The sequence below is a fragment of the Trachurus trachurus genome (assembly GCF_905171665.1).
Source record: "Trachurus trachurus genome assembly, chromosome: 12".
Taxonomy (NCBI): Eukaryota; Metazoa; Chordata; class Actinopteri; order Carangiformes; family Carangidae; genus Trachurus; species Trachurus trachurus.
In genome coordinates, this window is record NC_139908.1 from 27,067,668 (window position 1) to 27,092,477 (window position 24,810).

At 42.3% G+C, this 24,810-nt stretch overlaps 1 protein-coding gene across 1 annotated transcript in view; it reads left to right on the top strand.

Moving 5' to 3' along the window:
• The window catches only part of dcc (DCC netrin 1 receptor), a gene marked incomplete at both ends in the record, with an annotated part of 386,320 nt that overhangs the window by 170,500 nt on the left and 191,010 nt on the right, over positions 1-24,810 (top strand). The gene's annotated exons all lie outside the window — the stretch shown is intronic.

Genomic DNA, 24,810 nt, shown 5'->3' on the forward strand with positions numbered 1-24,810 from the left:
AGAGAGAAATCTGAATGGTCCAGGTCTGGTTTCTAACTTGGGTTTGCTCATATTGAGCTGGTCAGGGATCAGATCAGTGATCAGACTGAGTCACAGCTCACAGAGCAGCAGGACTCCACTGGCTCTGGCACACTCTCTGTTTGTTGTTGTTGTGCTTGTTCAAACTCAGTTACACACACACACACAAACAAACACACAAACACAGATGCAGATGTGCTGTCTCGAATATTGTGAGTTTTCTATCCATCTTATCTATTCGTCCGTCTTTCTTTCTTTCTTTCTTTCTTTCTTTCTTTCTTTCTTTCTTTCTTTCGTCTTGTATTTCTTTCTTTCTCTTTTTTCTTTCTTTCTTTCTCTTTTTTCTTTCTTTGTTTGTTTCTTTCTCTGTTTTCTTTCTTTCTTTCTCTCTCTAAATTTCTTTCTTTCTTCCCCTTTTTTCTTTCTTTCTTTCTTTTCTTGTATTTCTTTCTTTCTTTCTTTCTTTCTTTCTTTCTTTCTTTCTTTCTCTCTTTCTTTCTTTCCTTCTTTGTCTGAGCTGTAATCAATGCTCAGTGTTGCCTCTCCCCAGAGCCAGCAACACAGATGGCAGCACACACAGACATTAAGAGGGTCAGATGGTTGGTGTTATCGCTTGGTTACTATCGCCACGGGAACCAAGCTTCCCAGCAGGCTCACAGCGGCCAATCAGACATTCCCATGAGAAATCATGGCGTTGGTGTGTGTGTGTGTGTGTGTGTGTGTGTGTACACCACCTTGTTACCCTCAACAAAGCAAGGCCTCTTGATCTTTAAGTGACTCTTCACACACACACGTTGACACACACAATTATGCAATCTGGTTCTCTCACTCACCTCTCTCCAACATGCATTTATGTGCATCTTTTACTTAGCAATGGCAACACACACACACACACACACACACACACACACACACACACACACACACACACACACACACACACACACACACACACACACTCAATCACAGTGTGACTGGGTAGTTTCATCTATCAGACCATGTGCAGCTGCGACTGTTTGACTCCACACTGAGTCTTCACCTCAGATCAGGTCTTGTCTCTGCTTGTACTGACAGTGGCCTCTCTCCTCTGCAGCCTCATGATCCTCACTTATAAGTCAGTCTGGATAGAAGCTTCTGTCAGTTGACCAAGTGTGGATGTGAATGTTTAAAGCCCCAGTCTGTAACTTATTTGGCTTTTTATTATCAAACATCAAATATGTCTTTCATAAATACGTATTTCACTGAAGTGGAATCACACCTGCATACAAATGAAAGCTTTCGCGTACCTTAGAATGAGTTGTTACAAGTCGTTACAAATACACAAGTGGGCGACGCACCGAACCGAGAAAGTTTTCCAGGTAGCGCCTGTTAAAACTGTCACCACTGTGTAGTTTGAGGAAGGACGGAGGCACTGATGTTGCATTCAGGTGCAGTCAGGCAGACGGCCGTCGGCAAACCAACCGGATGTCATTTTACTCGAAGAGAGAAAGACGGTAAAACGTGGGTCAGGTAAACAATACCACATCACCATGACAACAGATTGTCACGTCTGTATTGTTTTGCCTCGTGCTGGTGGACCACTTGTTTACATAGAGGCTTGTTTATCCTGCTACATGCAGCGTCTGTTGTCTGTCTGACGTCTGCCCCATTTCACGTGAATGCAACATCAAGAATACGTTCCGATATGCAACTGCACCACTAGATGGGGGGAATTCCTACACATTATACCTTTAAGCAATATATCACGACAGGCCACGGTATACACTCATTATACCACAGCTAAGGGGCGTTCTTCAGCCCAATGCAAACCCTCTCACCGGTATATCGATGTATTGCTTTTATAAAGCGGTGACCAATAATGGCGATATGAAAGAGAGGAATACACAATCAATTTCATGTAGTTTTTATTCACACATAAATACATATTATCTAAAGAAAAAAAAATAGAATGACAAAAAAAAGAAAAAATTGTTAATGTCGTCAAAACACAGACTACCTTTGCTACCTACTGTAACAGTAAAACAACAAACTTCCATTCATACTTCCCTGACGCAGAGTGATATGCTGTGATAAGGCTTTAGAATAGTAGCTGTGGCATACTCTCAATATATCACAGCTAACAGCCAATCAGATTGCCAGATTTCACCTTTCCAGTTTATAATTAACAGTCACTCACTGTTTTGTGTTGTTGGTGACAAAGCTTTACAAGAGCTGCTTCAATAGGAAAAACACACCACAGCATCAGCATGTGTACGTTAGTAATGGGGTATTAACCATCTGTGCTCTTGTGATTACTAGTGAGCCCCTGGACATTACAGACTCACACTCACACTCACATCACACATGATGGAGACTCTGGAGAGGCCACACCTCCACCTTCTGAGGCCACAGGTTGAACAACACTAGACCAGCTACAGTTTGTGGAAGAGGGACATATGGAGTGGATGATGTTTGCTCCACTGGCCCATTCTGACTTGGTGGTGCTTACAGGAGAATTTTCTATTTCTAGTGTCCATCAGGGCTGAACTTCGCTGTTCAAACAGAATTCAAATGACTGAAACTGACATTTGAACGTGTGCCTTCTGCAACAATACAAATCAACATCGTGTGTCGCGACCTTCATGTTGATAAAACAAACTATTTTGTTACTTGTGCGCGACGTAGAGCTGCAACTTCAAATTTACGAGCATTTTTTTTTAAATTGCCCGTTCATTCGGCTGGGGTGGTGCACCTACGTGTTCCCACTACACGCACACCTTTATCCATAATATACTGTCTGTATATATATTTTTTATCATAATATTTTGATTTCTCTTCTTGTAGTTTTATATTGAGTTGGTAAAACTTAAATGTGTTGCTAATATTACATAACAGATTTGGTTGGAATGCCCTTTAGTGGACATAAGCTGGTGGCATATAGGTGTATATAATGAGCTAAACAAAACAAAACATTAAAGATTTCTCATATAATTTGAATATTTAACATTAGAAGCATTAGAAATTTGAATGTGATCTGTGAGGGAGATTGACAGACGTAGCATCCATACATACATCTATTTATCTCAATCTGCTGATCAGACTGTAAATTGCTGCCACAGCATCTTTGTTGACATTGGTGGATGGATTTAGAAGTCACTGCTGATTGGTTTCAACAGAAGACCCCCCCCCCCCCCCCCCCCCCCAGCAGAAAATGTCCTTGTTAAGGAATTGGAGTGTCTAATTTGTTTTCAATTTAAAATTGAGTGTTTGTTGTCTGTGTGTGTGTGTGTGTGTGTGTGTGTGTGTGTGGGAGAGACAGACAGGTGTGTGTGTGTGTAGTGTGTGTATGTTAATGTTTATGAGTGTGAAGAACATCAGCATCTCCTCTCTCTGTTCTACAGTCGTCTCTGCTCCTCTGAAATCCTGGTCTGGACCTGCTTTTAGGCCGGATCAGGATTTAACCGCACACACACACACACACCTACACACACACACACACACACACACACACACACACACACACACACACACACATACACACACATACACACACACACACAAAACCACTTTCACTCATTTACTCACACATCAGCACTGTGATTATTCATCACTTTTGAATTTAAGTCGCAGATTCTTCTTGAAGGTCAGGACACACATCTATCTATCTATCTATCTATCTATCTATCTATCTATCTATCTATCTATCTATCTATCTATCTATCTATCTATCTATCTATCTATCTATCTACTCTCTGGCGTTATTCTCTTTCCCTCCCTCCATCCTTTTCCTCTCTCCTCAGTTCTGGTCTTCATTAGGTCACTTTTGTTTCCCTCCATCTGTCTCTTTTGTCTTCATGTTCTCGACTGTGATTGTTCTGTCTCTTTTTTGTCTAATTGCTTCTTTTGTTCTTAAATGGTTTCCAGCCTTTCTTCTCTCTTTTGTTATTTATGCCTTCTGTTTCCATCCCTCCCTTCTTTTTCCCTCTTTGAGCGGCCGCACCATTTGTTGTAACTGGCAGCGTCCTGGTCTGTCCCTCTCTCTGTCCCTCTCTCTGTCCCTCTCTGTGTCTTTCTCTGTCTTTGTCTCTCTCTCTGTGTCTCTCAGTCTGCCCCCCCCCCCCCCCCCCCACCTCACACCTGTTGTCTTGTCTTGTTGTCTCTGGGTGTTGTGATTGGACAGCTGGAGCCGGCCTGTTGCTGGCTGATTCACTGCTGATCAAACAGTGACGATGTGAAACCATCATGAACACACAGTACAGTACTCACCTTAGTAACGGTGGTGTCAAGAAGAAACAACACCTCTAATCACACTCTCATTGTTGATGCACAGACAGTATTTGTTTAGTTTGTTTCTAGCGTTCAGCATTTTGCAGTAACTCAGTCTTTAGGGATACCTATTTAGGTCACAGTGTGTGTGTGTGTGTGTGAGAGAGAGAGAGAACCTTCAGATATCACAACACAACAACAGTGACTGGATCAAGTCAACAAACACACATACACATTCTTTTGTTTTTCTCTGGAGCATCTTCTGGTATGAGTTACAGTATGTAGCTACGTTAACCTTATCCATTCAGTTCAATACGGTAAGTTTTTCTTTTTTACAAAAGTATCAGCACTGAAGCTTAATGGGAACATTTCAAACAGTGTCTAGGTAAAAAAGAAAAACAGAATTTAAAACAGAAAAAACAGAATTTGGAAAAAAAAAAAAGAATTTGGGGGGGGGGAAAAATGATTTTCTAGGGCCCTATTTGATATAATCATGAGTTTTTGTGAGCTGAAGTCATTAGCTGACTGATGGGTGTGTATTTACCGTCACCAGAGACAATGGAAGTGGAAGCTGAGCACAGCTACTGAACATCATGAGGTTTCAGGTCTGTGTTCAGAATCAGCTGAGTCATGACTCACACAATGAGTGTGATTACTGACAGTCAGTGGTGGTTTGGTACCATGATTCACAGACTCTACTGGGCACTGGGAAAAATACAATGACTGACTTCCTGTTTTCAGAATCCCATCATGCACCTGTCTGTTAGTTCTCCTGCAGTATTTTTGTGCTGTAGCTGAGGACACGGCAGGAGAACAGCTGCAGTTGTTTTGCAGTTCATTTAGTTTCAGCTCTTTGTGTTGACAGAACTTTGTGTACTTCCAGGATACTGTTCCTCTCAACTCTCTTCCTCATGAGCTCTTTTATTATTTGTCCTAACCTCATTTTTCTTTTTCCCCATCTCTGTTTTCATCTTCAGCATTTGTGAATTCATATTTCTGTATGAATTAGGCCACACAAAGATAACACAATAAGAATGTCTTTACGCAAATTCCTTTAAACACCACTGTTTTTTTGACACATGGTTACGCACATTCTCTCTAAATGAATCAATCAACTTATTCACATATCTTATAAAAGAAGAAGCAAGTATAAAAACATACCATTTTACATGTGAATGAAGCTAAAGAGCGTTTGAGCGGGGCCCAAGCACAGAGAACAAGTATCACTTTTTTTTTTTGATAAATATAAAGTGTGTTACAAATAAAATTTATAAAAATGTATTACATGCAACAATCAACACCTCATACCTCAGGCACCCACGCTCTCATACAAGACCAGCACATTAGTCCACAGTCTCACTCACACACACTCTCATACAACCCTCTAATTAAATATGTTAATCAATTGAAAGCCTGACTAATTAACGGTGTGGAAAAATAGAAAAATGAATTAAAGACCTAAGTGAATGAAGAAAGCACAATGATGTCACAAAAAGATTTTTATACTCAGATTTTCCTTTTCTGCTCCTGCTACATTAAAGGGACATTGTGTAGAAATTCCTCCCATCTAGCGTTGCGGTTGTATATCACAAGCAACTCAATGGTATTTTTCATGCTGCATTCACGTGAAATTGGGCAGACGGCAGACGGACGACAGCATAAACAAGCCTCTATGTAAACAAGTGGTCCGTCAGCACGAGTCAAAACAATACACGTGACAATATGTTGTCATGGCGATATCGTATTGTTTACCTGACCCACGTTTTACCGGCTTTCTCTGGACTTCTGTGACTAAAATGACATCTGGTTTGTTAGCGACGGCCGTCTGCCCGACTGCAGGTGAATGCAGCATCAGACACACAATGTCCCTTTAAGTCTTTTACTTTATTAATCTTTTCTTTCTTCTTCTCTCACTCTCTTCTGTTTCCTCTTTTCTTGTTTTCCTCTTATCTTTCCCTCTCGTTGGAATCAGGTGGGAGAGGAGGATACTCATCCCAGATCAGTTTCAGGTTGCCGGTAGAGAAGAGATAGTGTGATCATACAAAAAGAGAGACAGAAAAGGAGGAGGAGATAGATTTAAATTACCCAACTCAGCTCTGTGGAAACTAGAAGAGATAGAGAAGGGATATGGATGGATGGAGAGAGAGAGAGAGAGAGAGAGAGAGAGAAGAGACGGGAGGGTCAAGCGAAGGGCAAGCTGAGTGAGAGAGAGAGGTGGAGAGTGAGAGGAGGAAGTGTGTCAGCCATGACAGATTTGTATTCCACAGTGAGCATCTGACCTTAGCAAACCCATCACACACACACACACACACACACACACACACATACACACATACCCGCCTACACATGCACACACCCAGACACACAAACACACACATACGTTATCTTTCACACACAGAGAAATGCTTTTATTCCATCACCTCCACTCTCTCTACACACATGCACACACTCACACACACACACACACACACACACACACACACACACACACACACACACACACACACACACACACACACACACACACACACACACACACACGCGCTCACAGACTTTACCCCCACTCTACAAGAGAAGTGTGTGTAGGAGGAGAAGGTGGGGTGGGTGATGTGGGGTCTCTGTCTGTTGCCATGGTGACGGTAGCCTCCTCTCCTCTTCCCTCCTCTATCCTGAGAGGACCAAATGAGTTTGTGTGTGTGTCTGTGTCGGTGTGTGTGTGTGTGTGTGTATGACAGGTAGAGATACATATTAAGTGTTTGCCTCAGAGCAAAGGAGAGAGAGAGAGTGAGAGTATGCGTTGTGCTTTGCTTTTTATCTGAAATCAAACAAAAAGACTAAATTTAGTGAGTGAATTGTCTCCATATTTACTGTGATTGACAGGATTCCAGTTATCTCATAATAGAATGGAGGTGAAATCCAGGTGAAATTGAATTCAAGTTTTAGTCATTTTAAGATTTTCTGCAGTCAGCCCAGTCTGACAGATGTGAGTCTGACCTAAAGACCCGGAGCCGTATTCACAAAGATTCCCAACAAGAGTTGCTCATAGTGCTGTAAGAAAAATCGGAGAAAAACATAATTTCCACTTAAAGTTAAATGGATATTTCAACATTTTGGCAACTTTTCCCATTGCCATAATCCCTTTAGTCTTAGGAGTAGGTTCATTACCTTTAATTGTCGGTGCAAGCTGTTTTTAGATCGGCGGGGCAGAGACGCGAGCTGCTCAGCTAATGCTATGGAGGCATGAAGTATTTACGGGTTTCTCTCATCAAACTCATCAAATACACAATCCAACAACTCTAAAACGCTCTCATGGACAAGTTGTGACCTGCACATTCACCACGCTATGGAATGATAATGCAACGTTACGAGACAGAGTTGTTTTCAAGGCAAATGCGTAGCCAGAACTACATTCCCGACACGGCTGCTGGGCGGAGTGACTTCAAAAGCGCAAGTAGTTCAGAGTATTTGCTGCATCTGTTGTAAAGTAACATAATTATACGTTATTATCTCATAGCGTGGCGAATGTGCAGGTCACAACCTGTCCATGAGAGCGTTTTAGAGTTGTTGGATTGTGTATTTAGTTGATGAGGGAAACATAGAAACACCGTGCAGCTCATGACTCTGCCCCGCCGATCTAAAAACAGCTTGCACCGACAAAAGGTAATGAACCTACTCCTAAGACTAAAGGGATCATGACAATGGGCCCATTTTTCCAAAATGTTCCGAAATATCTTTTTAAGACAAGAACCTTGTAATTATTTTGTATGATATGCATTTTTCATACACCGAGAGAGAGAGAGAACTGAGGTTTGTGCAAATTATTCGCACGAAAAGTACATCCCCGGTGTGAAAAGGCCTTTAGTGTTGTGGAAGACCGAGTTCATGATTCCACAGCAAGAGTTCTTTACTAAACCTACTCAGGCTTTATGACTGACAGCATATGGAACTGAAAAAGAAATTCATAAAGTGCAGGTTATATTTCCAGAATATAAAACAACATCAGTGACAGAAATAATCCTTCCTTTATTTTCCCTTCATCTCTATTATTCTCTCTCTCTAACCTTCTCCTGCTTTCCCTCTTCCCTGCTTCACCTCCTGCTTCCTCTCCTCCCTCCTGCCCCTCTCCGTGACCCCGTTCCCACCGAGGTGTGTTTTTAGTGACAGGCAGATGCTGTTCCGACTCTTTCGCTCGACTCGGAAGCAACAAAACAAATCAGGACTCTGCAGCGATCTGCGCGCTCAAGTGTCATTTCAATCCACATCAAGCGGCAGGCGGCGACCCGCCGACGCCCAGGAACGGCTTCAAAGCACCTGGAGAGGACACGTTTAATGGAATTCAGCTCAATAACAGCTGCTTGAAATGGAGAGAGGGACAGAGACGGACAGAAAGTCATAGGAGCCTTTGAGATTCAAACTTAGTGTATCTATATTTATATGAAGAATAGAAAAGACTCAATACAAAGTCATAGTCATAGTCATTTCCATAAAACTCTCATTTGAATAGCTTGAAATTCGTTTTAGTGAACTGAAAATACTTGATGCTCAAAAATGTCACTCGGACAATGGTTGACATTGGACCAAATGTCAACTATACAACTTTCAAACGGGATGCTATTAAAGGACAATTCCGGGCAAATTCAACTCGGGGGGTGTATGTTCCTATCATTTTAGGTCTAAAAGAAGGAATCTGAAGATTTTCAGTTTTGCGGTGGTTGTGTCTGTCCCCGCATCGCCACGGCAGCAATGAATGGGAGTGGATGCAAGTTCCGCTGCTTTGAATTAGATCTAGACTTTGAATTAGATCTAGTTTTACAAACATGTCAGCTTGCTTGAAGTAAATAAACTTCTCGGTGCATGTTTGAGTAGACATCTGACGCTGTCTGTGGAAAAAAATTGCGGCTTTGAGGGATGTAAACAGCCTAAGCAGTGGAACTTGCATCCGCTCCCATTCATTGCTGCCGTGGCGATGCGGGGACAGACACAACTACCGCAAAACAGGAGACATTAAACTGAAAATCTTCAGATTCCTTCTTTTAGACCTAAAATGTTAGGAACATACACCCCATGAGTTGAATTTGCCCGGAATTGCCCTTTAACTCTCAGTTGTTGGGTCAGTGTGATCCTTGTGAATTTGGCATTTTCAGTGAGCACATGAAACAGCAGCTCAACTAACAGTTTCCCTTCAGATGAGTGAAGCGTTAGTGGAGACTGTGTTGTTATAGCTGCCTCACTGCAGTAACTGAAGTGCTTTTATTTTATATTATTTTATATTTATTTACAAGAAGCAATGAGAAATGAGTTTTCCTCAAGTTATTAGTTAATCTATCTGTTAATCGATGTGTATGATGTCTTCTTGTGAAATGAGTTCAAATGTTTGATGAGTCATCCTGCACCAAAACTTTCCTTATTTTGCATCAAATTAAAATTAATTTCCGATATTTTAGTTCCCTCCCCTTAAAATGAAATCCTGTCACTCACTTCTTCATTGAGTCATTACTTAATTAATGTATGAAGTCACCAGGGGGAGGTGAGGGTGGAGGAGAGAAGTGGTCCACAGCAGCAGGTGCAGGACAATTGTGTTTAATGTAGATTCCACACTGTTGGCTACTGTAGACAGCAGTCACTATCCATGACAAGTCCCTCCATGGCTTTGTGTTCTTACCAGAAACAAGAAACGTCCTGAAAGGCAGAGTCGTTTCAGGTCGTTTTTAAAGTTTGCCTTGAGAAGCTGAATCAAGATGACTCCTCCCTCCCCTATGCTAGGTACCATTGAACACTAAATATGTTACTTAAAGGTCCAGTGTGTGTCTTCATTAGTTTATTTATGAACACACAACTCGTGAAACATGCTCTCTGGCTGGATTTTCCCTTCAGGCTGCTGTAAAAACATATGCTTGCTATATGTACATATAAAAGAAGAATTATAAGGCTCCCAAAACCAAACATATTTTATAGCGATTATACACTAAACCTTGTTAAGTATTGTTTAAATAATGAAAATAAAAATGTTAATCCCAAAAAAATTAACCTTGTAAATTATTACACACTGGACCTTTAAATTCAGATTAAGTTTAATTGGTTGGAGGTTAAAAAACTGTAGAATAGTGATGCAGAGTAGATCAAGTTTAATGATGGATAACATTAGCTTCAACAGCAAATTAAAACCTGAGTAGATTTTTAAAAAAGAAACAGAATCAGGTGTTGGTATGAAGTAATTAGTGCTACAGCCTGAGAGAGAAAAACCTTCATCACCGAGCCCTCACGTTGTGTTGTGCGTGTTCTTCACAGGGAGTTTTGGCTCCTACTGCTACAGTGTGGCTTGTCAACCCCCACCTTTTCTTAATAATCAGTTTTCCATGTCACAGTTTTTGGTATCTCATCAGATCAGCCCTCCTCTCTCCACCATTAAAATGCAGCCGCCCGTGCTCCGCATTAAAAATCCACAAAGAGGAGAGGGTGCCATGGAAATATTTATCTCCTCTCCTCCCACAGCGTTGATGTTTCACTGATGTTGGCCCGCATCGATCGGAGAAAGTGGAAGGTCATCTATATAGTGTGTGTGTGTGTGTGTGTGTGTGTGTGTGTGTGTGTGTCTGCCTGCCTATTGATTTGTAAAAGGTTGGAGGTTTGTACCTTACTGCCTACACCTAACCGCGTCGCCATGCTGCATGTGTGTTGCTGTGTGTGGTTATGTGTGTGTTTGTGTTGTCACTTCCAACATTGATCCCCTTTGTGATGAAACATCTTCCCATCAGCCCTTTCATCATCACTCAGCAGGAGGAAGAGTAAGGTGTGTGTGTGTGTGTGTGATAGGCTAGCTTTTTTTTTTAATTTAAAGATTATTTTAAAATTCATGACACAGTGTGAATTAGCTTTGAAAATGATGAAATGACACAATATAATTAGTGTGGATAGCTTGTGTAATAATAATAATCATCTTTATTATATGATATCTCACATTACAAACTGCTTCTAAAAAGGCAAAAAACAAACAGATGATAAAACAACTTCCAGAGACAGAGGTGCTGTCAGTGGAAGTTCTTTTTGATAAGTGTTTGTTTAAGAGCAGATCTAAAAGAGGAGACTGATTGCGCTGACCTGATTTCCTCCGGCCTCAGGCCTCTCTGACTGAGATTGCTGTCACCTCTAGTTTTCAGCTGCGCCTCTGGAACACAACAAAGAGCTCTGCCGTAGGATCCCCGGCTACGTGACTAAGAGGTCAGATTTAACACGGAGAGAGTTCATGAAGGTGAACCGTAAAGCCCCTAAAATACATTCCTGACACATTGTCACTGAGGCTAAGTGTGCTGTTGACGCAAGTGACTATACCTTCTGTGATGTCACCCTCTGGTTTGTGGACTGCTGTTTTGAATCCGGGAGTTTGGCTTAGTTGGACGTCAGCATCTTGTTTATCGGAGCCCATATTTGGATGAGCGTGTGGAGCTGGGGGGCAGGATCTGATCTGTGTCCTTGAAGCTACTTAGACTAGGTTTTTAACTAGGCTTTTTGAAGCATCGTACATATTAAAAGTGCAGGAGATTCAGAAAATAAACATTTACATTTTGAAATAACTGGATATCAGCTCCCTCCTACCGAAGAACACGCCACACATGGTAAATCTAAACTGATCAAGATTAGGGATGCGGTCTCAATGCTGATACCTGAGTTTATCGTTTCAACGGATACTCAATACCAATCTGATACCACTGTTGAATTAATCAACAGTACACCTGGCCATGTGGAAGATAGTGAAGGCATCAGGTTTGACTTTAACATTAAAGGGATAGTTCAACATTTTGGCAAATTGGCCCATTGCCATAATCCCTATAGTCATAGCAGTAGGTTCGTTACCTTTAATTGTCGGTGCAAGCTATTTTTAGAACGGCGGAGCAGAGCTGCGAGCTGCTCAGAGCTACGCTACAGAGGCTCATGGGATTTCTTGGTTTCCCTCATCAAACTCATCAAATACACAATCCAACAACTCCACAACGTATGAGATAATAACAGAACATTACGAGATGTAGGGCTGGGAGATATGAGAAAAAATCCTATCACGATAATCTTTTTCATATCAGTCGATATTGATATATATTACGATATGACTCAAGTCACTATGTTTGTCAAGCCTAAATGTTCCATCATACACACAAGTGAGATTTGAAGATATCAGAAGGTTATTTTTGATTTAAAATATTCATTTTCTGGTATTATAAAACTAAAACTGGTATTATACTGTATATGTTTATACAGTTAGTATACCAACCAAATAATGATGAGGTTGAAGAGAAAGACCAAGAAATCCCATTAGCCTCCGTAGCGTAGCTCTGAGCAGCTCGCGGCTCTGCTCTACCGTTCTAAAAATAGCTTGCACCGACAATTAAAGGTGACAAACCTACTGCTATGACTATAGCGATTATGACAATGGGCCAATTTGCCAAATTGTTGAACTATCCCTTTAAGTCTGTAAAACGTTGTTGCTCTGTTTGTTGTGTACCTGCATGCTGCTGCTGACACATAATGTAGCACACCTCACAAACATAGAATTGAAGTGAATTGATCGGCATCATGGATCAGCCCCATTATTTGATACCCGATCCAGCTATTTAGTCAGTATCTGGGCCGATATCCGATCTTAATATTGGATAGATGCATCCCTAATCAAAACTATATAGATAACAAAAATATCTCATTTTTTATATTCTCGTCTGTGCAAAATCTTTCGTCCACAAATGACGACCAAGTAACAGATATTACAGATATATACCACAAGACTAATATCTAATTGACTAGGTGTTTATTAAGATGGAACACCAGAACTAAACAATAACACTGTAATTAGTTATAGAAAAAATGTATTGCTTTAGTATTTCATTACAAAAACTGTTGGGTTTTTTTAATGGATGTGTATTGGAGGAAGATTTTTTTTTCTTGGATCCAGCCCCTATAGGTTCTCTCTAGTAATGCAGAGACTACGTCCATTTTTAATACAGCTGATGATTAAAAATCAGGTGGCTGATGCAGTAGTTAAACATTACAAAATGGTAAAACTGGTTGTATTTTGGAAATATGTAATGTAAGATGTAAGATATAAAAACAAGCATCAGTTGAAAAGTTTGCAAGTGTCACGTTACTAACAAACCACGCATGGGGATTCTCAGTGGCAGGCTTTATTAATTTATTCATTTGCAGACAATACATATTCATCATCATTACTGTTAATGTGACAGCGTTAGCCAGCTGGCCAACTTTCAGCTGCAGTCCTCAGGCGAGATCTATAGCCTTGATGTATTCCAGCAGGGAGCCAGCAGACAGAAGGATTTGTTTTGCTATTAGCTCAGGCAGTTTTATAGTGACAATGAAAGGAAACAACCATGTCGTGGATGGTATGTTCCAGGACTAGAGTGCATACGGACAGAATAAAATGGGTCCCAAATCTGAGCCTTGAGGGACACCATACTTGACATGTTGTTATTTCTGAGGTATTTTAAAGCTGTGCCTATGTATGACACTCCTCAGCCACGTTAACAACGTCGTGATGCTATCATATATCATGAATGTTGTTTCATTTATCATTAGTTTCAGTTTGATGCACAGCTCGGGATGTACAGGGCTGTTGAGTAAAAAGTTTCATCAAATCAACCACAAACTCCAACTTCCTGCTCTGTTGGGTTTTTATCTGCTGCTGTCAGTTCTCCATTCAGTGGGAAAATTATTCAAAACATGAGGTATTAAAATGTGGAGTGTGATAAGACATGAAGGCTCCACATCTGCTGGGAAACAGAGATAGAGAGAGTCTGAGGCTAAAACATGAGAGGAAATGAAATAAAGCTGGATCAGACTGCTTTCACATAGTCATTACACTCAGGCAGCAGAAAACATTCAGACGAGTTTGTCCTCATGCATTTATTCACCATTCAGCTCAAAGAAAAGAAAGTATCTCAACTGGTAGTTGTAGTTGTAGTGCCTTGAGATAATGCATGTTATAAGTAGGTGCTTTACAATTGAGTTGAATTGAACTGATTATAACAGAATTGAATTGATAGTCGTCAGGCCCTGAGAGGAGCTTATCACATGATCTAAGACATGACCATGTAGAAAGGCAAAAATATTCTACTGTTGAACTTGCATGCTGCTCTGATATCCCCTCATCCACAGCAAGGAACTGCTTTTTCAAAATAATAATAATAGTGCTGCCAATTCTTTATAGTAATTTGAAATATTTAACACTTTAAAAAGAGAGATAATGTAATGAATGCAGCATTTTTGTTTCCATCATGTGGTGGCTGAGCTGTAACCTGATGAATGACAAGAAAACAAGACAGTCATGATGGCCCTCTGATGCCTGTTGGGTAAGATGGCGATGTCTCTCAGAGATGAATGACTACTTACTGCCAGGTATCTGAGCAGTTGTAGTAGTTATGATATTTTCGATGATGCGTTTTACTATGAGTGAGCAATTTGTGCAGCTTTCTGTGCTACATTGCAGTAACCACTTGTGTCCTAGCAGATCACTTAGCAACAATTTAATAATGATAACAGTAAGGTTTAAAAGAACAGGCATGGATTTTCTGCAGTGCTTCAGAACAGCCATGCCTCTGCCAGTTTCCACTACCATTTGATCAATACAGGAGTTCCAAAACATTTTTCTGTTAACGCTGATCCCTAATGATTTTTGCTTTTGTTACTTGTTTAATTGCTTTATCTCCTATAGCTAAATGTAAAGCAGGTCTACTGTACATCTTGTCTGTTCTACATTTACTGTTACTATTTATTTTGTGTGACCGTCAATAGTGAGTGAGAGGTTCTGGGAAGACAAGAGGAGGGATTTGGGCCCATTGATGATACTTTCTGGACTTATTGCAGTTTGAGGAAGTTGTTGCTAATAGAGATTTTTATGTTAGTGAGTCAGTGTGTGAGGGTGAGGAGAGTAACAGGAGTGATGGTTTTTGTGGAGACATAAAGCTGAGCGAGGGGCAGCATGTACAGAATGAACAGGAGGGGACCAAGCACTGAGCCTTGGGGGACACCATGTGTAATTATAGTATAGTGGAATATGCAGTTGTTAATGGAAATTTGGGGGGAGCTTTCAGAAAGGCTCCTTTAATTAACTTGAATTCCTCATTTAAATCCATGTTAAATTTGCTATGTGTTGTGCAATTATCTGTTTGCATCACCTCAGTGGAGGTAAACCATAAACAAACCCCTAACCCAGGGGTGTCAAAGTCATTTTAGGTCAGGGGCCACATACAGCTCAATTTGATCTCAAGGGGGCCGGACCAGTAAAATGATCACATAATAACCTGTAAATATTGAGAATTCCACATTTTTTCCCTGCACAGTAGCTTGCATTATTAAGATGTTTACAGTTTAGGAACTATCCTTTGAACAAGCTGAAATTGAGTACATGTAATTTCAACTAGGGCTGGGCGATATGGACCAAAAGTAATTTTGTGATGTTTTTTAACTGAATGGCAATAGGATATATATGGTGTGTCTGTGACGTAGAGTTTCCCCCAATTAGCATTCCTGATGGCTTAATATATTTGTTGGAGGCAGACCCATGAAAAGGCCGTCGGTTCTAGGTCAAAACCACATGTGGCACAGACAATTGTATTGGTACAGGGCTGATGCTCAGTGAGCCTCAGCAGACTGCTGAGAGAGGGCAGAGGCCATCAAAACTCCAAAGCTAAATACATATTGACGGCTTAACATTTGATGAAGATTTGTCCTGCGGGCCGTATTGGACCCTCTGGCGGGCCGGTTCCGCCCCGCAGGCCGTACGTTTGACACCCCTGCCCTAACCTAACAATGAGCAACTTCTTTAAATCACCCTACAATGCAGTGCTCTTACCTCTGAAAAGACTGCGACTGAAATATTTGAATTATATGAGAGAACATTTTATCCATACAACAGCAGCAGCAGCAGCAGCAGACGCTTCAAGGCCACAGCAGGTCAACTTATTCAGTAATAACATAAGATCTATTATATCAAATACGGCCCTGAGATCCAATAAAACGGCTCTGACAAATTTGATCCATCTCCAGTTTTCATCCAGTCGTTGGTCATCAGAGTCAGGCTGTGGTTGTATAATGCCCCTGTATATAAGCCATTCTTTTGGATTTGCTGACACACTATTCATTTCACAATTTCTACTCAAAGCAGATAATAAGTCCATGGTCTATTTTTTACCTGAGAGTGATTTATAGCTATTTTTGTCTAATGGAACAATCTTGGCTATGACTCAGTTCTCCATCATGTCACATCATCTCAACCGATGTAGAAAATATGAAGTCACGGAAGGGAAGGAAGTCTGTTAAAGCCTGCGGGCTGGGGGGGAAGTGGCTCGGCTCCAAGCCCTCCATGATGTCCTGTGTCTGCTGAACAGCAGCTGAGACACACTGAGACTGCTGACCAGAGGAAGACACGTGACGGAGATTTCAGTCTCATTCACAGACTCCCATGACGTCACACCCGCCACCCACAAAGCTGCACTCATGAGTAGGGTTGTTCGGTATACCCGTACTAGAGTGGTACCGGGGTACTGACGCATTTAAAACGGTACTATACTGCGCTTAGATGGGACCGGTGCTTTCGTTTTGCGCCGCCGGCAGCGGTGACGTCGCCACGTGAAGTCAATTTGGTCTACGTATGGGAAACAATAGGTGTGTGTGTTTGAGTAAAATGAACGTTTGTGTTTCATTCTATAAACTGATAACAATTTCTCCCAAAAATTACAACTGGTCAAAATAACAAAAATAGATGCAGTGTTTTCAGACCTCAAATAATACAAAGAAAACAAGTTGATATTCATTTTTAAACAGACCACTAATGTTTTAATTTAGGAAGAGTTCAGATTAATATAGATGGAAATGTAATCCTGCAGCAGCAGTGACTGTTACTGATTTACTGATTATTTACTGATGCATATGTTATAGTTCTAAGATTTTCTATAAAAAAAAAAAGCCAATAATGACATTTTTTGTGTTCTCTTTTTATTTGGAAAAGTACCGAAAAGTATCGAAAAACATGTTGGTACCGGTTGGTATCGTGACAACACTACTCATGAGTTTGTAGCGAGTTTGTTTGTCTTTGCATCCGATTGTGATGCAAACTTTCCCCTCACAATATTGTCAGGGTTTGACTTAACACCGTGAAGTGCCCTGAGATAGTGTATGTTGTGATTTGGCAGCAAATAAACAGAAGTGAAGCGAACAGAGACGACAACGCGGCGATGAGGTTTCTGCTGCGAAAACACTTGGTTCACATTCAGGAAGATCCGGCACTGTTGTAAAAATACAAGCAACATAAACATGGCAGATCTTGTATCACTTTTATTCACATGCAACCCCGATATTTCCTGAACTTTAATCATGAGCTTTCCGTAAACAGCTCCTTAAAACATCATCATACTTCAGTTATCAAAAGTGGATACTTTAGGAAACACAATGAAATATAGTCAGTGAGTGTTTTTCATTTGCAGATGTACTCGAATATGTGTCATTATGTTGACATAAAAAGAGGCATTACGTGTATTTACTCGAGCAAATTAGTGGCATGAAACCTGCTTTCCATGGAGACGGGCAGAAAGTGCCTCTTGATGGTGAATCTTGTTTTTGGTTGCCCGACATTAATTCTCTTCCTCCTTATCTCAGAAGATTGCCTACCATCCAGAGTGTGTGTGCGTGTGTGTATTTGTGTGTCAGCTCTCTGCCTGTAATGAATTCCATGAGCCTGACTGAAATCTCTGCATTCCCTGCTTCCTCTGATGCATACGGCTCTGGACCCCGAGCTAGACCACTCCCCAAGTCTTCAGGACTCTGGTAGTCAGGACTCTAAAGCCGTTTTCCCACTAAAATTAGCGGGTCGACGCAGGTTTTTTAAACGCGGGTCGACCCGCTAACAATCGGCATTTGGCCCCTTTCCCATTGACCAAAGTGAGCCGAGTCTGACCCCCCGCTGAGGGATCAGACAGAGCATAAACCAGTCGCCCCGCTCTCATCCGCGGTGCAAGAGACACACACAGTCCTGCCACACCCGCCCGCCGCGGAGTGTCCGTCCGCCGAGGCAGACTCTCTGGCTGGCTGACCTGGAGCACCAGGACCGCGGAGGACAGAGAGTCTGCTGCGGCCGGATGACGGACGTCCGCAGCACAACACGTCAGTTAAACAGACTGTCGCTTCTTTTCTTTTCTTTTTTTCTATCGTTTTTGGTCAGTGTTCTCTTATCTTTCGATCCCAGTCTCGGATGAGAGCAGAGCGGAGCAGAGCTTTGTTTTGGTACGTGATATGAGACGCGACCGGCGCAATGACGTAGCGTCACGTAACGTTCAGTGTCATCACGTAAATTAGCGGGTTGATGCGGGTCTGGCGTTCCCACTGCAAGCCGTTCGGAGCCGAGCCGATTAAAGGCGATTTTAACCCGCGACGCTTGCCGAGTCGTTTGACCCACTGCCACCAAAAGCCGATTGTTAGCGGGTTTAAACGGGTTTTTTGGCCAGTGGGAAAGGGGTATAACTTAACTTTTTAGATCACCGGCCAATATGGCTGCTAAGTTTGTGAAGTTACCAGTCATTCAGAATGTCGACAGAGTAGTGAAGAGTAGAGGGAACTTTATTCATCCCTGAAAGGAAATTCCAATCTCAGTTAGCTCATCATAAAAAACAGATACAAAAACCACACTTCCATTCATACACAAGAGCACAAACCAACACAGAGCATGGACAACACAAATACATACCATAAACTAAATAAAAGTGCAAATGTAGAGCGTAACCCTCCTGTTGTCCTCCTGGGTCAAGGAAGGAAGGAAGGACAAAGGGAAAGATGGGAGGAAAGAAGGAAGGGAACAAGGAAGGAAAGATAGATGAAGGGAGGGAACAGATTGGGTCAAAAAGGAAGGAAGAAGTAGGGACGAAAGGAAGGGAGGGGAAAGGGATTGTGGAAAGAAGTAAGGGGAAAGGGAAAGATAGAAAGATGGAGAGAGGGAACAGATTTGTTCAAGGAAGGAAGAAGAAGGGAAAGAAGGAAGGAAGGGAAAACGGATTGTGGAAAGAAGGAAGGGAAAAAGGAAGGAAGGAAAGATGGAGGGAAGGAACAGATTCGTTCAAGGAAGGAAGAAGGGAAAAAGAAAGGAAAAGAGCAAGGAAGAAGTAAGGACAAAGGAAAGGAAGGAAAGAAGGAAGGGAGAAGGGATTGTGGAAAGAAGGAAGGGAGAGAGGAAGGAAAGAAGGAAGGATGGAAGACGGGAACAGATTGGGTCAATTTGACCCAGAAGGACAACAGGAGGGTTAAAATTAATAAAACAAATATTTTCTCTTCTCTGGTTTGTCCCAACCATCGCCACATGTTAAAAGTTCTTCTCTTCTTTCTTTTCTTCCTAAATTAATTCCGCTTGGCTCGTCTCTTCATCACAGTTCTCCTCGTCCACCCAGACAAACGTCGCGCCACAGTGTGAAATGAACCCACAGCCAATGAACGTACAGTATGATACGTCATAGGAAATGTAGTGTTCACAGAGACTGTCCAGGAACTGAGCTACAGGGAGAACGATAGGCTGGAAGTTTTTATTGAATTTGAACCCATATTAATTTAGATCCCTGATTGCAGTCTTTCATCTGTGAAGGAGAATCACTGCTACTTGTAGTGGATTTCCTGTTGGGCTTTTCTATTCTGCCACCTGTTGATGTAAATCAACACCACACATTCTCACCGTCTCTTCAAGGCTTCAGTTCTGCAGAGAACTTAGACCATAAAGGCTTTCAGAGGAGCTCATGGTTTTCAATTACAAAGCTTTTATTTATCTTTATTTCTATTAATACGGCTTTGAATAATAAGAAAACCGATAAAAGGAGCTGCTGCTGTGCAGGCGAGGAGAGCCAGAGATGTTTATTTCAGTAATAACAGAGCTACAGAGCGAGAGAGAGAGAGCACTTTACTAATCCATTCCTCTGAGGATTAAGTTTACTTCATATTCCTGACTCCTGCAGTTCATACTTTAGTTAACTGTCTTAGTTTCTGTTCTTACGTCTGACTCTGGCTGCTGTGGTAAAGGCCCAGGCATCACTGCAGTTGTTTTCACACCCATCTCGTTTGGTCCAGACTTTTGGACTTTTCACTTTGATCCAAACCTAAACTCCAGGTGTGAAAGTTGTCGCACCAAAGTTGGTCCGCACCAAAGGACCAACATTTGGTCCGACCAAAAGAGGTGGTCTCGGTCCGGACCACACGACCCAAGGTCTGTACCTTTTGCAGTGTGAAAATAATTTTATGTACGGTTCAGACTTTCGTATCAATGACAGGAAGTTTTTTTTTCTTCTTCTGCTCTTGATTTACGCTACAGGAAGTTACGTCACACTAACCAGCTGACTCAGCAAAACAAAACTAGTCTAGCAGCGTAAACAAAGCAAAATCAGAGTCGTTCTATATGACAAAATGAGCGGCAGGAGTACATGGAGAGATGAGGAGAGAGGGTCGTCATTTCACGGCGCCGTCTCACTTTTTTCGATCCTCTCGTCAGCTCCAAACTCACTCGTCGGCACCTCGTTAACGGGCCACAGTGTGGTTTTCCACACAGCAGTGAACTCAGGTGAAAGAACAACAACAGTCTCAGTACGGATTCTTTTTTCTTTGATTCTTGTTGACGTTGCGCTCCAGTGCTAGTGCCGCCACTACTTACTACTACTATCCTAGAGGAAACACTGGAGAGGTTATGAGAGGATGGGAGAGCAGTGCAGGAAGTCAACATTTTGGTAAATTGGCCCATTGCCATAATCCCTATAGTCATAGCAGTAGGTTCGTTACCTTTAATTGTCGGTGCAAGCTATTCTTAGAACGGCAGAGCAGAGCCGTGAGCTGCTCAGAGCTACGCTACGGAGGCTCATGGGATTTCTTGGTTTCCCTCATCAAACTCATCAAATACACAATCCAACAACTTCAAAACGCTCTGGTGGACAAGTTGTGACCTGCACATTCACCACATTATGCGATAATAACACAACGTTACCAGACAGAGTTGTTGTAGAGGTAAATTCATGCAAAACCACTGATGGGACAGTTTTTCAGCAAGCAGTCTCTGTATTTACCTCTAAAACAACTCTGTCTGGTAACGTTCCATTATTATCTCATAGCGTGGTGAATATGCAGGTCACAACTTGTCCAGCAGAGCGTTGTGGAGTTGTTGGATTGTGTATTTGATGAGTTTGATGAGGGAAACCAAGAAATCCCATGAGCCGTAACATAGCTCTGAGCAGCTCGCCGCTCTGCTCCGCTGTTCTAAAAACAGCTTGCACCGACAAATAAAGGTAATGAACCTACTGCTATGACTATAGGGATTATGGCAATGGGCCACTTTGTTGAACTATTCCTTTAAGTCTGTTATTCCATTAGCAGTGTGAAAACAAAGCCAACAGGACCAAATGTGTACAATGTAAAAGAACACGGAGTCAGCACATGTGTTGCACGTACAAAAACAGAACATAACAGACTCATTATCCATTCACTAGATAATCAGCTTATTACTAAAGAATAACGTTGATCCAAGACACACACAAGAGTTTTTACACACTATCACACTGAGTAGAGCTGAGATCTGCTCTGTAAAGTCACCCTGTGTGTGTGTGTGTGTGTGTGTGTGTGTGTGTGTGTGTGTGTGTGTGTGTGTGTGTGTGTGTGTGTGTGTGTGTGTGTGTGTGTGTGTGTGTGTGTGTGTGTGTGTGTGTGTGTGTGACCTGTACGTCCTGCTCTCACAGTAATAACACAAAGAACGGCTCATTGCACGGCAGGAAAAACACCTGGAATTACTGCACTTTAACACCGAGCTTTTACTGGAAATGACACACAAACACACACACACACACACACACACACACATGCAAACATGTGCAGTACACACAGCTTTCAGGGCGAATTAATGCACACACTCGCACGCTCGGCTTTCACGGTAAATTACTGCAAACACGGGCACACTGTCATCAGCAGCCGTACAACCACACACACACACACACACACACACATGGAGCTTTTGCAACAAATTAGGCATCACACACTCACACACATGCACACAAGAGGAAAAGAACAGACCCACATTTCTATAAACTGTTGTTTTCTGGCATTCCTCAACTCACACAAGATGGAGATCGTACGGTGGCTCTGAGCTGCAAAACACAACAGCAAATCAGAAAATACAACAGCAAAAGAGATGTTGTGTTTTCTGATTTGCCGTTATGTTTCCTGTTTTGTTGTTGTGTTTAGTAATTTGTCGTTCTCTCCTTTCTCTTTTGCTGTTTTTGGTGTTTTCTGATTTGCTGTTGTGTTTTCTCTTTTTGCCGTTGTGTTTTCTCTTTTTGCGTTGTGTTTTCTCTTTTTGCGTTGTGTTTTCTGATTTGCCGTGGTGTGTTGCCCCTCAGGGCCACCGTACCGTACCGTCCTATCAGGCTGTGTGCAGAGAAATAAAACATTCAATTCACGTTCCAATTAAACAGCAGAGGAAATTGCTCCATATTTAAATGTAGTGTTTCCATTCTAACTCTAGTGCCTGTTTTTTTTCTGTGACTATGTGCCTTTACTCAACTCGCAACCATTAAAGTCAAATTCCACCTTCAGGTCAGTCAGGTGACACACACACACACACACACACACTTAAGATGGTAGAGATTTTTACTCGCTCACCCAGAGCAGTGGAGATTTACTGGAATAAATATCCATTTTAGAGGAATTTAAAACTAGAGGGCAGAGAGGGTGTGTGTTTGTGAGTGTGTGTGTGTGTTTGTTGTATAGGCGTTTTTTAACAGCAGCTGGCTGAAATGAGCCCTGAAATTGAGTGCAGAGAGAGAGAGAGAGAGAGAGAGAGCAGGGTGAAGCTGAAGCGAGTGAATGAGCTCAGCAGTCTCTCTCTCTCTCTCTCTCTGCATAAATAGAGGTTTAAAAAGATAGTTGGTCTGCATGTGTTGTACATATCAAAAGGTCTTCCTAAACGGACCCACACTGCTGTGGAGGAAACAATCAGTGGGTTTTAGTTGTTGAAGTGAGGAACAAGTTCCCTATTGTTCTCAGTGAGCTGGATGAGGAGCAGGTGAATGGAGCCGGTGGTGAGGCAGCAGCGTGAATGTCAGGAGGCAGCACTTAGCAGGAACTGTGGTAGTTAACGGCAACACTAATGCCGCTTCCCCACTAAAGTAAGTGAGCCACCTAGTGAGCCATCAAAGAGTCCAGGATTATCCTCAATGATCTCCCATCCACAGGACTAATGGTGCTTTTCCACTTCACTCGGTACGTTTACTTGCAGAGCTTAATCCAGCTATGCTCAAAATTCGATTTTGGCATCTAATCGGACTTCTGTCCTTGTCCCAGTTTACATGCAACTGAGAAAATCGAATAACTGACGGGAACGTGTCCTCCTCCTCAACACCAGGTGGCAGTATGCGTCGTTTCAGCGGGTTCATACAGAACCTTTTCCTGGGTTGTGGCTAGATGGCGTACATGAGCCACAGGAAGTGACGTAGAATCTTACCAAATCTTGTCGAGAACTCCCGACTGGTTAAGTTTAGTAAAACTGACATGTCCAGGTGTAAAATAGGAAAAAAAAAAAGTAAGTGAAGCCATTGGTTGGTTTAAGTAAAGATTGCATGTTTTCCAGGGCTTCCTGCAGCTCATGTACGCCATCTAGCAACAACCCTTTTCTGGTTGACCTATTAGCCAGACGGCAGACCGGCATTTTCGAACAACAGCGAGATGGTTAATCGTACAGCTTTGTTCATCTCGTACGTAATTTGCGCGTCACACCTTTCCAACTGGTCAAAAACAGTGTTGCCAACTTGGCGACTTTGTCGCTAAATCTGGCGACTTTCCAACCCCTCTTGGTGACTTTTTTTGTCAAAAGCGACTAGCGACAAATCTAGCGACTTTTTCCCGTGATATTACAAACGTTTCTGGACCTGAAATCACGTTATCACAGCTGTTTTCAACGAGCAGCGGCGCTGCCGCGGGCACTCACAGGTATTCAGCCTACACACAGTAGTGTCACGGAGCTGCCTCCGCTGCATTCAGAGACGCACTGCTCCACGCCACAGACATAAAGAGCGCCGCTGGCCGCTGCTGGCACCACCACCACCACCACCACCCCCCCCCCCCCCCCCCCCCCCCCCGAGATAATGACGTCATTTAGCGACTTTTAGCGACTTTTACGACAGCCAATAGCGACTTTGCTTACTGAGGAGTTGGCAACACTGGTCAAAAAACCTGTTTAAACCCGCTAACAATCGGCTTTTGGTGGCAGAGAGAAAGGCGCACGGAGCCGCGGGTCAAACGACTCGGCAAGCGACGCGCCTTTAATCGGCTCGGCTCCGATCGGCTTGCAGTGGGAACACCAGACCCGGGTCAATCCGCTAATTTACGTGATGACGCTGAACGTTACGTGACGCCACGTCATCGCGCCGGTCGCTTCTCTTATCACGTCCCAAAACAAAGCTCTGCTCCGCTCTGCTCTCATCCGAGACTGGGATCAAAAGATCAGAGAACACTGACCAAAAACGATAGAAAAAAAGAAAAGAA